The sequence below is a fragment of the Hesperophylax consimilis genome, chromosome 24, assembly GCF_061612785.1.
Source record: "Hesperophylax consimilis isolate HC1 chromosome 24, BYU_Hcon_1.0, whole genome shotgun sequence".
Taxonomy (NCBI): domain Eukaryota; kingdom Metazoa; phylum Arthropoda; class Insecta; order Trichoptera; family Limnephilidae; genus Hesperophylax; species Hesperophylax consimilis.
The window spans coordinates 19,204,240-19,221,338 of NC_142859.1; the positions used below are offsets into that span (position 1 = coordinate 19,204,240).

The 17,099-nt window shown below is 31.9% G+C and overlaps 1 protein-coding gene across 1 annotated transcript in view; it reads left to right on the plus strand.

Annotated features, from left to right (window-relative positions):
* The window catches only part of LOC149412023 (uncharacterized), an 86,513-nt gene that overhangs the window by 7,716 nt on the left and 61,698 nt on the right, over positions 1–17,099 (plus strand). The window lies entirely within an intron of this gene.

A 17,099-nucleotide genomic window follows, 5' to 3' on the forward strand; every position in this document is an offset into this window, starting at 1 on the left:
TGACCCGGCGTTGCCCGGCCTTTGAACAGAGTTTTTTAAAAATTATTTGTAAACTTTGACTTTTCTCTTGTTTTGACGGTTAAGTGTGAATAATTTCAACTTCATCAACTTCGGAATAAAACTACAGACAAATAGGAACTCTCCTTTACATATCAGAATTTAAAGATATATGTAGAAAAAACATCATCAGTTTATTTGTAAATATAAAGAGAAATAATATATTGCTAAATTATTGAAAGTATCTTCAAATTATTCGTATTCAGGTTAAAAAACAGATTTTAACGAATAAATTGACAGCTTTCCTAATTAACTCCTAGTAAAACACAAATGTGTTATGACGATGTCGGAACACGTGTTCATAAAAATTCTTATATTTTCGCAATTCGTCATCGTGTTCAGGAGATCACTATTACTAATAACTAAAGTTTTTTTTAAAAACGAAATGCTATCCCGTTTTTAACAAGATTGTAGACAATCATAAACAGCAACTATCATTTGTCTTCGTGTAAAAAAATATATAATTTATAGATCATTACACAAATTTGGCAATAGAAAGAATTTATGTAACATTTTGAAATAATAAGAAAAAGTTTTTCATCAATTTGTGAATACAAAGAGAAAGCAATTTGCTAATGGGATAATTGATTTCACCAGAAAACGTATTCTAAGCTCTTAAATGCGTGAAATATAAAAAGTAAATGTTATACGCCATTTAATCTAAACATTTACCGATAATAATATATGACATAATTAAAAGTCATTCCTATAATAATGTTCAAGTTCTCCACCCATAAGATTTACAGCCACCAAGGTAATAAAGCTCCAATGACTTCACAGTTTACACCTTCGTCTAATTAACCCTCTTCCTAGACTCCTCACATTCCTTACAATCTCTAACACTTCACAAAAAAGGAGAAACAGCTTTCTTCTGCCTACATAATATAACTTCACCTTTTAAGAAGGTTTTACTGCCTCCGACATAGCTCCGGGATTTACAACACAGCAGCTAACTAACGAATTCCAGACTTTTTAATGTTTGAAAGCTAAGTGCTGTTTTTTTTAGTTTTTTTGCTGTGTAAGAGTCCAAACTTCATGAAACCAGAACTATGAAATAAGCCATCTTCATTTCGGAGAGTGTTGTAATGTAAATTTGAGGGAAGCCGAAGGGAAGAGAGAAAAATTACTGGCCATTTAAATCTTATTAAAATATTTAATAAACTGCCAATATCGATTTAAGAATAATACTATTTATTCTGCTGTAGTCAAATGTTATCCAAGAAAATAGCTATTATACTCGTATACGAATGATTTATATTGATGGCCTACTGAAGTCCTTGTATTGTTAAGGCGAAGCTTAATGCAAAATCACTATTTTGATTAATCTTCATAACGAATTGGTGTACATTATGAATACCAAAAATAAAATCCAGATAAATTAAAGATTTTCATATCGTTTCGCTTGAGTAGGAAACAACTTTTAAAAAATGCAGTATTATAGCTAAGATTATTTGTGACAGTTTCACTTGATTAAATTTTTTGCTTTCTTATAAAATTATTTATAAAATAAATAAACACCAGTTTTGTGCTTGAAATCGAACGTTTCTAGACTCCGTTTGTCAAGCGATTGTAATGCCTGTTACCTACAATATAAGGTATAGCAAGAATATATATATATTTTTTTGGCTTGTAGCTTCTTTATAATTAAGACTTAAAATTTTGTAATATTCTCCGTGGTCGAGGGCATTTTCAAACAATGTTTCGGTCAATATTTGATGGTCCTTTCCTAGCATAATACTGCGATCGGGAATGCGAACGTTATCACTACATAATATGAATAAAGGCTGAAAGACAATGGGATAAAAATGATAAGCTGAAGCAGTTAGCGAGTTAATACGATTGCAACCAATTTCTTGTAAAATTCAGCTTCTTGGCCATCAACATATCTTCTACACCACCTGTACCGTGGATTTCTACTTTTTTTTTCTACGATTCATGTCTATTACCAAATATGCAGCCGTTGTAAAGCAACTGTTTTTAAAGACATATTGCACCAAAATTATGTTGCATCCATGGAATCGTTTAGACGCATTCTACAAGCATAGACGCAGAAACCGCATGCGACGTTGTAAAATTTGTGGCATACCCAGAAACGGGCAAGACTAGAAAACATGTAGCATGCCTCTTGTTGCTCCAGTGGAATTGCGCCTTAAGTGACGTTGAAAATGTCAATGGTCAATGCAGTTTGTTCACTCTGTTGATTGGCGCGTTACGAGCGAATACGATCCTTCCTCCTGCTTACATTCCTCCAAGGCGATACATCCTACCGTTATATTGTTATTTTACTTAACTGCATATATTATTAAACTGCACGGATTAAAATCCGTCAACACTTTACGACGCAAGCCAATAAATAGTTGAATTTACCGCCGCTACAAGTATCAGAGAATCGGTGCAGTTTTTCATCGTGCGTTCTCTGGTAGCAGCTTTCAAGTCATAAAATGATAAAATATTTGATAAGCAACCCATCCCCATCGACTTGACCGGCATTTCCAACAAGTAACTGCCTGCCCAGTCATGTCAAAACGATTAAATGATGATATTGAGAACGTTGCGGAGAGATTTTTCATGTTTTTTCTTAGAACGGGCGCTGGATTTTGCTTTACGGCGAATCGAAGTCGATTAATATTAATAAAATATGCGGTGCGATTTGTTCGAAAATGCAGAATTCATTATACTTTGTAACGTATGAAATTTAGTAGTGAAGAGTGCTCGTTAAAAATCAGAAGTGGATTACGAATCCTGTCGATTGGTAAAACTCGTCACAGGTTCAATTAGGTACTGGTCGATAATAATTAACCTTTTTAGTACTCAGTTAAAATTAGGTAGAATTGAATCACCAAAATAGTGCATATTGGTAGACTTGACGGTCTACGTGATTGAGTAGTAATGATCTTTGGCTACGAATTCGGAGGTGACGGGTACAAATCCCAGCATGCGAAATATATTTTTTAATTGATTAATGCGTGTTTTTTTGCAATTCATTTTTTGAAATAATATTTAGTAGATAGATAGTTTTAGTATCACCCTTGTGAAAATTCATTCTGAATCTAGACTTTGCTTGAAATGGCTTCAGCCGGTGACCAAATCCGAATGGCCAGGTACTTTCCGACCTTTAGCTTTCCCATCTCCTTTCACTACCCACCACCTATAGCCTCACAACATACGCCAATTGAGGATGCCATAGTCTTACTGGCGTCATATTCTTGAGAACAGTTTTAAAACTTCGTTGCTATTTGAAAACAAGACTAATAACTAGCTCTAAAATGTGAATAAACTGAAATACTCGACAGCAAAATCAGTGTTTTTCACATGACAAATATACATTGTTTTTTCATCTCTCCTGAATGAATCTCTAAATAGTAAAAAGCAAAGTCACTATCCGAATCTATCTGTTTGTCCGCTTAGTTCTTCTAAACTATGAAACGGGGTTTGATAGGATTTTCATTATCATTTGGAAAATTTCTTCCGGAAGGTTAATATATAGTTCTTTTAAACTATGCAACGAAATTTGAAAGGATTTTCACTATCATTTAGAGAATTTCTTCCGGAAGGTTAATATATAGTTCTTTTAAACTATGCAACGAAGTTTGAAAGGATTTTCACTATCATTTAGAGAATTGATTCCGGAAGGTTAATATATAGTTCTTTTAAACTATGCAACGACGTTTGAAAGGATTTTCACTATCATTTAGAGAATTGATTCCGGAAGGTTTATATATATAAATAAGTTTAATTATAACACATGGATATTATATTTGTGGAAAGTTAAGAAAATCAGCTTGTAATGTAAATATTATTTATTTGTTCTAGAATGAACTTAGTTTGTATTTGTAATTTATAATATTTGTAGAGCTATATTACGTCTCTGGATAACTATAATGTATTCAAAAGCTTTTAGGCAAAGTTGAACACCTCTGAACGTCATTACGTTTTCCATAAACTAAAACAGTCCGTAGGTGGTTAACGGTAAATCATAAATGTATTCCTAGTTGTGTTTCTGCACAAGGTTTGCGTGGTCACCAAGTGACTAGGTGACTAAAACACTATGTAGGACATAGTGTAGAAAGCAGTAGCTGATGGAAGTTCCACTGACGGCTAAAGGTGGACTCTAAATCAAAATAGCCAACCAGCAAAGCAGGTGGCGATACTATTATGCGAACAGGTCCGAATTCGCAAGATTTTATTTTTTTATTTTTTTTTTTGGAATTTTTATTTTATTTTTAATAATATGTTTACATGGTATATAATTCATTTTACTTCTTGGGTTTTTTTACTACTCTTCCATTGAAAGCATTTGCTTGTGTATGGAAGTGGAGTGTACATAAATGTTGTTGTTAGTTAGTACTTAAATAATTCATTGTACATAAATGTATGTTTGCTGTAGTATTTTTTTTTGATAGTAGGGAAGGATAATATATTAATATAATAAATTTTAAGAAAGAAAGGAAGTTATGGAAAACTAAGGATATTTGTGAGATTAATTAAGTGACAGTAGTTTTTTTTCAGAATATTTTTAAAGTGTCTCTTGACAGAGAGCAGTATTTGGGTTTTATCATTAATGCTTCTGATTTCTTCTGGTAGACGATTGAAAAAAGTTCTTCCCTGGTAAGTATAATGATGTTGTGCAAAAGACGTATTTAGTTTTGGGCATAGAAAAACATGTCTAAGTCGCGTTCTGTTTTCATTTAAAAATTGATATTTATCTTTTTCTTTTATAATTTGGATTAATGAGTTTTTAATATATAGGTCTTTAAATGTAGGTACTTGAAATTCTTCAAACAGGCGTTCTGTTGGGTAGTCAAAGGATTTTTTTAATATAATTTTAATAATTGTTCTTTGTATAATTTCAATTGGAAGAAGGTTACATTTATACGCGGATCCCCAACTAATAATAGCGTATTGTAAAGTGGATTGAACTAAGGCATAGTAAATTAAATATAGATTTTTTATCGACAGAAAGTTTCTAATTCTTAAAAATATATTATAAATATACATTAATTTTCTAATTTTTTATACTACTTGACATATTTGTTCCTTCCATTTCAGATTTTTATCAATAATTACTCCTAGATATTTAATTTCATTTGTTGTTTTTAGTACTGTACAGTTTGATTTGCAATAGTTTTGGCTGTGAATTTTAGTATTATTATGTATGACAATGTTAAAATTTTTAGGAGTATCATTTGTATGGATTGCAAATGGAATTACAAATGTCTTTTCATTATTAAGTGACAGTAAATTAGTGTCGAAAAAATTCTTGAGAGTGTTGATGTCTTCTGTGGCCTTTAATTCTACTTTTTCCCAAGTCTTATCACTTATTATTAATACTGTATCATCGGCGTATGACGTGATTTGACCATGTAAAGGTTGAAAAAAAATATCGTTAACATATATAGTAAATAGAATTGGTCCAAGCACTGTACCTTGGGGGATTCCAAAGCTTGTAATCTCTTGATCACTTTTAACACGATTGATTTTTACCACTTGAGGACGGTTTTTTAAGTAGTCGGTGATCCATTTAATCACGTTGCCTTTTATGCCGATATTATTCAATTTTTTTAATAGCATCTCATGGGATATGCTATCGAATGCCTTTCTAAGGTCAATAAATATACCCGCACATTTTTTACCTTTATCTAATGATTCGTGAATGTATTAAGTTACGTTAGCAATAGCATCTTGTGTGCTGAGTGATTTTATAAAGCCCAACTGGTTTTTGTGTAATATTTTATTATTATCTAGAAAATTTACCAATTGTTTTTTTACTATTTTTTCAAAGATGTTTCCTATATTAGAAATTAGACATATTGGGCGATAGTTCGTTGCTTGATGTGGATCTCCAGATTTGTAAATAGGTGAGATTATTGTGGTTTTGTAGTTCATTGGAAAAATTCCATTTGTTAAACTTAAGTTTATTAAATGAGTGATAGGTTTTATTATGTGAGGTTTCATAGTTTTTAACATGTGTGTCGTAATAGAATCAAAACCGGGAGACGAACCTCCTTTCATATTTTCTATTATTTTCGAGATTTCACATTTTGTTGTTGTTTCAAACATTGAAAGTATATTACGTTTCTGTATATTTTTATTTTTATGGTTTTCTTGGTTTGAAGGCTTATGGATATTTTTCGCAAGATTTTTCCCAACATTTGCAAAGAAGGAATTAAGTATGTTTGCACATTGTTTAGGCTGTATATTGGCATCTATAATTTTTTTATCATGTTCAATGTACTTAATGTTTTGTGTTTTTTTTGTATTTTCTATGGCGAAATTAACAGTTTTCCACATTTGTTTATGGTTATTTTCTGAAGATAATATTTTATTTTTAAAAAACTCTTCCTTACTTTTTTTAATATAAGATGTTAATTTATTTTTATATTTTTTATAGAAAATATATGCTTTTTCATCTTGGGGATTTTTAAAAGTTATTTTGTAAAGTTTTTCTTTATTTCTGATAGATATAATAAGTCCTTTGGTAATCCAAGGCTTTAAACATCTTAATTTTGATTTTATGTGTGTTGTTATCTCAGTTGTCGAATTTTTTATGTGTTGTGACATAATATTTTCGAAGTTAATCGAACAAATCTCAGTATCATCACTGTTTAAAACATTATTCCAACCCTCCTTTTTTAATTTTTCAGAGAGAATAGTCATATCTATTGTTGATTTTTTGGTTATTAAATTATGTTTTCTATGTTTAATATTATTATTATACAGAAGTAAGCATGAGTGATGATCAGTTATGTTAGTTTTCCAAACAATTGATTTTATTTTGTGAAGATCTTTAATGTTTACATTTGTCCAAATGTGATCTAAACAAGATGGAGTATGTTCTTTTATTTCCCTAGTATTTTTATTTATGCAAGATATAAAATTTTGTTCAGTCATACAATTGATGTATTCATTTTTGTTATTATTTTCTATTTTATCATTAATATTAACGTTAAAATCTCTTAAAAGGTTAAAAGATACAACTTGCTTAGATTTATAAATAAGTAATTTTTATAAGTTGCTACTTAAATTCCTACCGCAGCGCCACCATATTCTGTTAAGACATTTGAAAATACAATCTTCAAATTTGTAGTACAAGCTCACTTGTGTCAGGATTTTAACGTTTATACGCCCTCTTTCAAATATTTTTCGACATACCGTTCGTTTAATAGACGTCGTTTTCATAGTTACTTACGAAATTCTAAGTTCATGTTATAGTTCGTTTCTGCTCTAAATAGTATAAAATAAAGTCGCTATCCGCGTCTGTCTGTTTGTGCGTTTAGTTCTTCTAAACTACGCAACGGATTTTGACAGGGTTTTCACTATAATTTAAAGAATTTATTCCGGAAGGTTTATACATACAATACATACATATTACATTTATAGAAAGTGGAGAAAAGTAGATGTTTTGTAATCAAGTCGTAAAAAAATATTTTCGGGCGATTACATTGCTAACGCTGGCTAAACCTTATAAGATACATCAAAATAATGTACTACGGAATTGTTTATCTGAAAAATGCCTTCTAAAAATCCATGATGCTATATGTCTATCTCCTAAGGATAACCCATAGCAATAACATATAATGTAAGCATCATATGTAAAAGCTGAAAGGCGTTAATTATATAAATAAATAAAACGATCGAAATCTGGCGTACGCGTGACGTCATACGTACCTTGGCTATACTTTTAAAACCCGTGTGCGAGTCAACGCAGCGCGACATCGCACAAAATTGCTATTATCTTAATCTTAATGCACTTTTTATTTATTTGAAGGACGTTTTCGAGTACATTAATTAATATTTATATAAATTTTGATTTAAAAAAATGGTCGCCAGGGGTTAATATCAACTGATAATGAATTATAAAATTCATCAAAGCTTAAACGCGGCTCTAAACGATATTTTAATTTTTAGTTGCAAAAAAAAAAGTTTAAAAAAATGTATCATAATTCTCGGTATTTGTGTCAAAAAGATATACTTGAAACATGTCTTTTAATTAAAACATTTTGTTACATTATTTAAAACCGATATAATATTACAAAAAATAATGTAATATTAAAAATACACATTTATGGATCAATTAAAAAACTTAGTTCGGCTCTGATCGATGTAACGCGTTAGAAAATTAATAAATATCTACTATAGAGCTATGAGACAGGTGCAGTAATACGTTGCGAATTCACGATGTATTAGGATTTACGACCTGTTCACGTGTACCTAAATATTTAACTATAAACCTTATAACTATCGCTTATATAGTTAGCCGATAGATTCAATGATATCCTATTTCAATAATAATTTATCGGGAAGGTGTTCAACCTTTCTCAAACATTTGTGATACGTGTAATTATGTTAAAACGATATTTATTTAGGGTTTATTGTGGTGTTCAGAATAGTGTTAGGTGATCTCAATTATTACGATGCATATATATTCCTTCTAATTAATTTCTATCATTACAGTATATTATGGTTTAAGCTGTTTTATTTCCTCAGCAATTTTATTAATGACTGACACATTCATTCTTTGGAACTCCAAAATAACTTTATTTCTTTTAATGTATTTATGTTGTCTTGCCTTTAATCTAATGTTGTCTTTCCCGAAATGAGTTTTGTAAACTCACTGGGAATAATACATTATAAATTTGTTATTATTTTGAAATGTGTTATTTTGAAAAAAAAAAATTATACATTTTTTGATTGATTGTACTGAATAATAATTTAATCATTTGTATAGAGCCGTTTTTAAGAATTTATTACGAGTTCCTGGGCTATATCTAATTTTATTATTCACAAACAGATACAGAAAAACTATGACCGGATAACTCAGTACAGTGATAATTCAACAAACCTTTAAAAGCGATATAAAGTCATGAAAAGTGATGAAACAAAAACCAGGTTTATTTAATATGTAACGTAGGTTGGGTTTACAGGTTTTTCATCGCTTTTAATGATTTTATATCACTTTTTAAAGGTGTGTTGATTTGCCATTGTGTCAAGTTATCATGAAATTCAGAAAATCATACCTGGCAGGTCACTTCAGATAAACACACATTTATTTAAAGTATACGACTCTGCTCGCAGAAGACACTTTAGTAAAAACACTGGACATTAGTTCTTACCCACCATCACTATTGAAATTATTAAATGCAATAGATTATTAGTTGCAAAAGTCGATTAAGAATTTAGGACTCTTTAGAACTGGAGATTTTTATAAAATGGCCTTAAAAAGCTTACAAATTCTAAGTTGTTCACATTTAGTTATTTACAACGTCGCGAACTATGAAGGAGAAAGACGTCTGACTTAATGGATATGTCTGTATCACACAAAAAGTTTACAAATTTGCTGTTCACATTTAGTTATTTACAACGTCACTGACTATGAAGGAAAAAGACGTCTGACTTAATGGATATGACTGTCTCACACAAAAAGCTTACAAATTCTTAGTTGTCCACATTAAGTTATTTACAACGTCGCGAACTATGAAGGAGAAAGACGTCTGACTTAATGGATATGTCTGTCTCACACAAAAGGTGAGTTTTAAGTTTAACTTTGAATCTGTGATCATTCTTAAATCATGTGGCTGTCTTTTTCAGGCTTTATTTAATTCTAATGAAAGTACCTACTATAAATTAAATAATACAAACAGTAACAGAATACATATAATTTCTAAGACTAGCTTTGTTTTTCTCCGACCATAGCATGTTGGGACTAGAAACTGGAAGAAATTGTTTTTGAATGCCTGTTTTTGTGTTTAATAATAATCTATATAAATAAAAATTTAAATAATCGTTTGTTCAAAATCTTAAATTATGACACAAAGTTACATTCGAATAAGTGTGCGATTTTATATATCTATATTATATAGATGTTACCTGCGACAGATATTTTTTTTTAAATTTTAAGCACCATCTTTTGGACGTAAAAGCAACAGGCGCTATTGTTTTTCTATCTGCACAGACAGACTAAACCGCAGCAACGCGTGGCGGGGTGCAGCTAATTAGTTAATGAATTCATAATTGTTAAGTACCGATGCAATTTTGACACAACGTTCAATTCGATACGTGTGTGTTTTTATATACAATAATTATATAGATATCACCTGAGACAAGTAAAAATGCTGTTTTTTAAAACAGCGCCATATGTTTTACTTATAAGCAACAGGCGCTATTGTTTTTCTATTTGCACAGACAGGCTAAGCTGCGGGGCACGTAGCGGGGTACAGGCAGTTAATTAATAAATTCAGTGCCTATCTACATACGAATATTATTTTATAATCGCTTAAATGTGGGTAAATATCAACAGTCGTAGAGGGTCATAAAATAAATGAATACACGTGTAGATATATTTTATCATGACATCTTCTAAGATATCTCGAGGTAGAGGAATTTATTGAGGGAAGCGAAATCTTAATTCGTGTTTTAAAAAGACTAGATTCGTAAATATACAAAAACTTGTGAACTTCTTCAAAGAATAATGAAGACAAGTCACCCCTGTTTAAATTGTAGATAGAAAATTTCAAAAGTAGACACAAAAAAGTGTTTGACATAATTAACACTTAATTATTTGTAAATATTTTAACGTGCGCTGAAAAACATTGGATACAAGACATTGCGACATATCAGAGGCACGACTAATAATTGATATTACTCTCCTTCCAATTAGGTGCAGGTAATTGGCAGATTAGTAAAAAAGTAAAAACTCAAGAGAAATAAATTCTTCTTCTCCCTTTAAATTTAACTGCAACCATTACAACTCAATTGGGCCTCACTTCATCCTGAAAAAATCTAACGTTGCCAAACGGGAAACCGGTCACATTATCGCCTAAATTGGGCAACTGAAAATTAATGAACATTCGGAGAAAACGTATTATAAAATATATTATATTTAGAAGATAGGTCCAATAATTCCAATGAAAACTTTAAACCCTTAACTACTTTCATCACTTTTGTACAGTTTTCAATGTTTTCTGTGTATTTCAAATACCAATATATCCAAAATTCTTTTTAATTGCAACAAAAATATCAGCAGTCATTTACATACTCTCTTATACCTAGACTGGATGCAGTTGGCAATGTTTTCTCAGAAGTAGTAGATGTGTTCAACTGCACGGAATATAGTTATAAGAAGGCTATAATAACATACCTCAAACACAATAATCAATGTCAGGAATGATAATATTCTACATCTAAATTATTTACTTCAGATATCTTTATAGTGTTAGTGAACATGTGTATTATTTTATTAAAAATTAATATTTCTTATCCTCAAGTATAATTGAATCGCTGACAGCCCTGAATTGTTAATGCCAAGTTGCGATGCCTACTCAGCTATTCCAAGTACAATTAATTTTGTGGGTAACAATAAACTCACTACGGACTACTATCATACCCACCTCATACTTCGAATTATGACAGATCTTATACAAGCCTAGTATAAATTAGTTTAACTATTGTTACAGTATATATTTCTTTTGAATTATGCATTGTCTTACTGCTCTTATATTAATAACTGCATCACTAGAAATAGTGTTTTTGTGTACATATTAATTTTTCTTTAATTTATTGCCATTATTATCCTGTTTACCACTTTACGCTTGTAATTCGATTATCAATTTAAAAACAAATACTGTTTTAGAAACAAGATTAAATAATCTTTCTGGTGCATGCATTTAAAATTAACATTAGTATTTCTAAATAATAAAATTTTAATATCAAACGTGAAAAATGTTGTTAAAAACGCTAACTACATTTTTACTTAAATTTTTACTCCATCATAGAAAAATTGAGTAAATCGATGGGGAATTTGAAAAAAAATACCTTCCCTTTTATATATTCATTTAATAAAAAATAAGAAATTTGTTACGATACGGGGCAAAATATGAATTATTCATTATGGCTATTTTAAGAATTTTATTAATGGATTCCAATTTTCCAATGGTAAATATTTGAAGAAAATTAGAAAGATTTTTTATTTCTCTTTCTAACCTCAAAAAATTAAGTTTTTCCGCATGATAGAATAACGATAAAAATATTTTTATAAAATATTGACGCCCGGTCATATATGACCCTAAAACGCTGGAGGGGACATCATTTGTGAAAATAAAATTATATACAGTTAACCAAATTACGTCTTGTTTTATGTAAATTGCCACAAAAGTGAGTATTTCCACAACCGTGAGCTTTTTCTATCTTTGACCCTTAATGAGATGAAATTCAGTACTATTTTTTTTTCAATACGTCTCGTTTTCGTTAAGGCCCCGTCGTAAGCGTTCAGAGATGATATTAAAGGGAGATATGTAAATACGAATGTTAGAGTAAGCGCGCTAATATTAAAAAAAACGATAATAATTAAGCGAAAATGGTAAAAATATTTAATAAAACACGAATCGTTTGAAATAGAGCGAAAATCTCTCGAAAAATTCTTTTGTTATATTTAAAGATACACTGTGAATCTTTTCATACCTATAACATATTAAATAACAGAATGAAACGTGTTTTTAGTAATTTTCTGAGCTTACTTTGCGATTTTTTTCTGTCGAGGGAATTTCATATAGTTAACGTTTCGGCATAACAAAGATATCTTCAAAAATAACTTTTTTTTCGGAACTTAAAAACATAAAAAGTTAACGAGAAACTTGTTTTAAATTGGTAGAATTTGGGTATGTGGGGGCTAAATGAATGAATGACGATCTTAGAAGCAGAAATTGATTCCCTTTCTGACATCTGGTCTACCTGAAACTCGACGGATAGACTCGATGTCGATGACAATGCATTCTATCAACTTTTGATGGAAATCACTTAAATGGGGTGACATTACATCAGTCAATATACGAAATAAATGTTTACCTGATCGGCGTTTAATCCTCAATCATAACCAAATTTTTTTATGTTTTAAAATATATGCATTATACAGGAAAAAAAAGATTTTTATGGGCTGATTTTTATATATATATTTATTTACATTCCTCCTAAAGAGTCGGGTTTGGGCTTTAAACCCAACATTAATTTATTTATGAAAGATGACTCTGAATCATTTTAACGAGGTTTTAAACTAAATCAGAGAAAATTAATATTAAAATCAAAATCACTCTCCCCAATAAAGACTCCATTGAAATGCTTGGAGTTACTATATCAGACCAGCTCAAGTATCGGGGATCCATAGAAGCACGAGTAAATCAGGCCTCCAAAAAGTTGGGCGTCTTGTACAGGGCTAGGAGATTCTTCAACAACAGCTGGTCACTACCAGCTGCTGCCCTTTTCAAGTCTTAAGTCCGCCCAACTATTGAATTTGGGAGCCACCTTTGGGCTGGTGCCCCAAAATACTTGATAAACCTGCTTGAATCTGTGCAAAGGAGAGCTATCCGTCTGATTGACAACCCGTTGTTAACAGACCGATTGCCTTCTCTAATGCATAGACGCAATGTAGGCATGATGTGTCTGTTCTAAAGGTATTTCAATAGAGCCTGCTCCAAGGAGCTAGCAGCATTGATTCCTGATGCACCGGTGCACGTGCGCGAAACTCGACGGACACGAACTGAACACCCGTTCACGGTTGACGTTGGCTTCATGAGAACGGGCCGTTTTTACGACTCGTTTTTGTGTAAGTCGGCTCGTATGTGCAACGAGCTACCGGCATCTGTTTTTCCTCCCTCCTATAATCCGAGCCTCTTCAAGGCCCGCATTAACAAATCCCTTCCTACAGCCCCTACCTTATTCCGCCTCACAACGCCGCCCAACCGGGTGGTGACATAGTTCCCCTGTCTGTACACTGCACAGGCAGGGACACTCTTGTGAGGTGTCACATAAAAAAAATCATAATATTTGAGGAATTTCTTTTTGCATAACATTCAATTCATAATATTGTGTAAATTACTTTCAAGTTTACAATATAAGAGATAAGTTAGTTGTGAGGTTTAAGGCAGTGTGGAAAGGTGAGGAAAAGATAACCCAACTGTCGTAGATAGTACTTTTTACAGTATGTATCGCTAGTACGGAGGGATCTTAATCCAAGAACATTCTAACGAGGTTCCAAAAGCCTAATTTCGCACATTGCGTAATAATGACCATTAAAAAAATCAGACAGGTGGGTTCGGAATTCTGCTTTATCTGTCCAGGAGCGGAATTCGCGGTGCGCGCGCACCCCCCATTAGATCGCCGGCTGCGCGCGCACCCTTGCACTACTGGCCCACTACCCGTAATGCCGGCCTGAATACAGTCATTTCTGTGATTGCCCACCTCTAATGGACACAGCAATTAAATAAGGTACACATTGTGGGTCATTAGTCGTTAGCTAAGTCTTCAAATGTGGACAGTCGAAAATTTTGTGTTTGGAAATGGTTTCATAGTAATGAGCTGGGGTTCGCAGTTCATAGAGGTTGGAAAGCTGCACATGGCCTAGTGAAAACATAAATAATTAGTTGGTTAGATAAGGAAACTGGTAGTTAGTACATGCAGTTGTTAGGTGTGGACATCACCAACAAATAATGCGATGAAAAAGAGGATGAAAGACTCCAATTCACGTTTGGTAGCAATGTCCCGTCCTTATGGGATAAAGGCTCTGACAATTTCCAATAACAACCCTGGTGTACTGTTATTTCCAATGACAACCCTGGTGTACTATTATTCCCAATGACAACCCTGATGTACTTTAATTTTCAATGATAACCCTGGTTTACTTAAATTTGCAATGACAACTTTGGTGTACTTTAATTACCAATGACAACCCTGGTGTACTTTAATTTCCAATGTCAACCCTGGTGAACTTCAAATACCAATGACAACATTGTGTTATTTAATTTCCAATGAAAATCCTAGTGTACTTTAATTTATACACATACACCTCAGATTAAATACGCCTCGGGGATCTCATTTCTACAGCATTCTTTAATTCTTTCTCTGCCAGTTCCATGTTTCACTTCCATACATCAGGGTAGGTACCAGCACTCCATTGTGGACCATTGTTGACTGCTAGTTTCATATAATGGATAATGGAGAAATTTCTATAATACAATAAAGTTTGCAGGTCAGTATGATTAAATTTAAACTGTCTTATTTTTTTCATATAGAAAATAATACATCTCAAATCACCGGAAGAGATAATCAGTCATTTGATGCACTTTTTCATACCTTGATACGTTTTCGCACCGGCTAATGACTTAATGGTGCATCCTGAAAGCACTGCCTTTTTGTGCATTTCCAACATGCAACACCTTGTGGTTGATAAAAAATCGTTAATAATTAGTTAATATCACGCGAATTATAAAAAAAATTCGAAATAACATGTACCTGCATTTTCAAAAAAAAAAACACAGTTTAGTTGAGAAAAAAGTACCTGTAAGAAATAATTGAATTCCTGTATAACTGTACATTTTTAATAAAGCGTACCTTTTAAATTGGGTGAATTATTTGATAACCTCTATTAATTAATTTTAAGCTGACCGAAATACAGCCTACAAAAAACCGGCATAATTTTAATAAGTTTAAAATAATAAACTAAAAATTCTTTAAAGAATGTTCGATATTTGCAAAACTTTATAAAAAATCGGTTACCTGGTAAAAAAAGTCAGGGTTTATTTTAAAAACTCTTTTGACAAATTTGCATTTTTATAAAAAATGTGATTAATTGACCAGTGGGGAAGGTAGGGCATCTGTAATAGTCAAAAGGTACTATCTATAAACGATTACAAACGTCAACAAAAAGGGGTAACTAATTCCACAAATAGTTGGGAAATGTGCAAAATTAAACAAACATGTAACGGCGCGTGGCAATTTATCATATTAGGCAGTAGGATACTACCTTATTTTTATCCGCAATTAAATTAATGAAGTTTAGATTGTCCCAAAGGCAGGTGAAATCCTTCACAGGGGTCCGCAGGCCGTTGAAGAACCCGTACAGTAGTTTTGACAAATGATTTGCCACATTAGGTCAAGCGCACGCGTCGAATTACGGCGGTCACAACAGGTAACGCAGGGGCGTAATGACCCCCGGGCAATTGGGCACTTTCTCGCAGGTAACCGGGATTTTAGAGGTGGGACAAGGCAACAAGGCCAGAAAATTGTACTTACTTGATTGTTTGATTCCCGATTGGCATTTAAGAAATTATTATCATAAGGAATACGAGGAGAGAGGAAAGTTTAGTTAGTTTCTTTTGGAATCTTGTTGGTTTCTTGAACATTTCATTTAACTACAGTTTATTGATGTACACACTATACAATTATCATTACTGTTATATTTTTACCTCATGACTCTGATTAAATTCACCACACAACAATATTTAATTTGGAGATTCCGAGCAGCGAAATATAGTGTACTCTCAACGACGACGAGAATTCGAATCAAAAACAAAATGACATGTGTATGTTAATAACGGTTCCATGATAACTCAACACAGTGACAGTTCAACACACTTTTAAAAAGTGATATAAAGTCATTAGAAACGATGAATTTTTTTTTTTAACCTAACCTAACCTAATTTAATAAAATAAAATACTGTTTTGTTTTAAAACCACGATATTTATTAATTTAAGAACCGACCGGTTTCGCTTTACTTAAGCATCATCAGGGTACAAATTAATACTATTAATACAGTATTAATTTGTACCCTGATGATGCTTAAGTAAAGCGAAACCGGTCGGTTCTTAAATTAATAAATATCGTGGTTTTAAAACAAAAAAGTATTTTATTTTATTAAATATGTCAAACCACAAAGTGATTGCTTTCTACAATAACCTAACCTAACCTACTTAACCCAGTTAATACAGTTTTTTTTCATCACTTTCCATGACTTTATAAAACTTTTTAAAGATGTGATGAATTATCATTGTTATGATTTATCCGGTCACCGTTAATAACACTAGCGTCGGTCTTATTTATTCTGTTCTTGTTTCTTTCAAGGGAAGACTTTTAGGAGAGGAAAGGAGCAAAAGGAAAAGACAATTTAAATATGACATTGGGATCTGGAGTAATCACAAAATGAAATAGATTTATCTGATGTATGTGTTTGAGACACGTAAATTTTTAGAGCCCTGTTTTCTTGGGAAAATGTGTA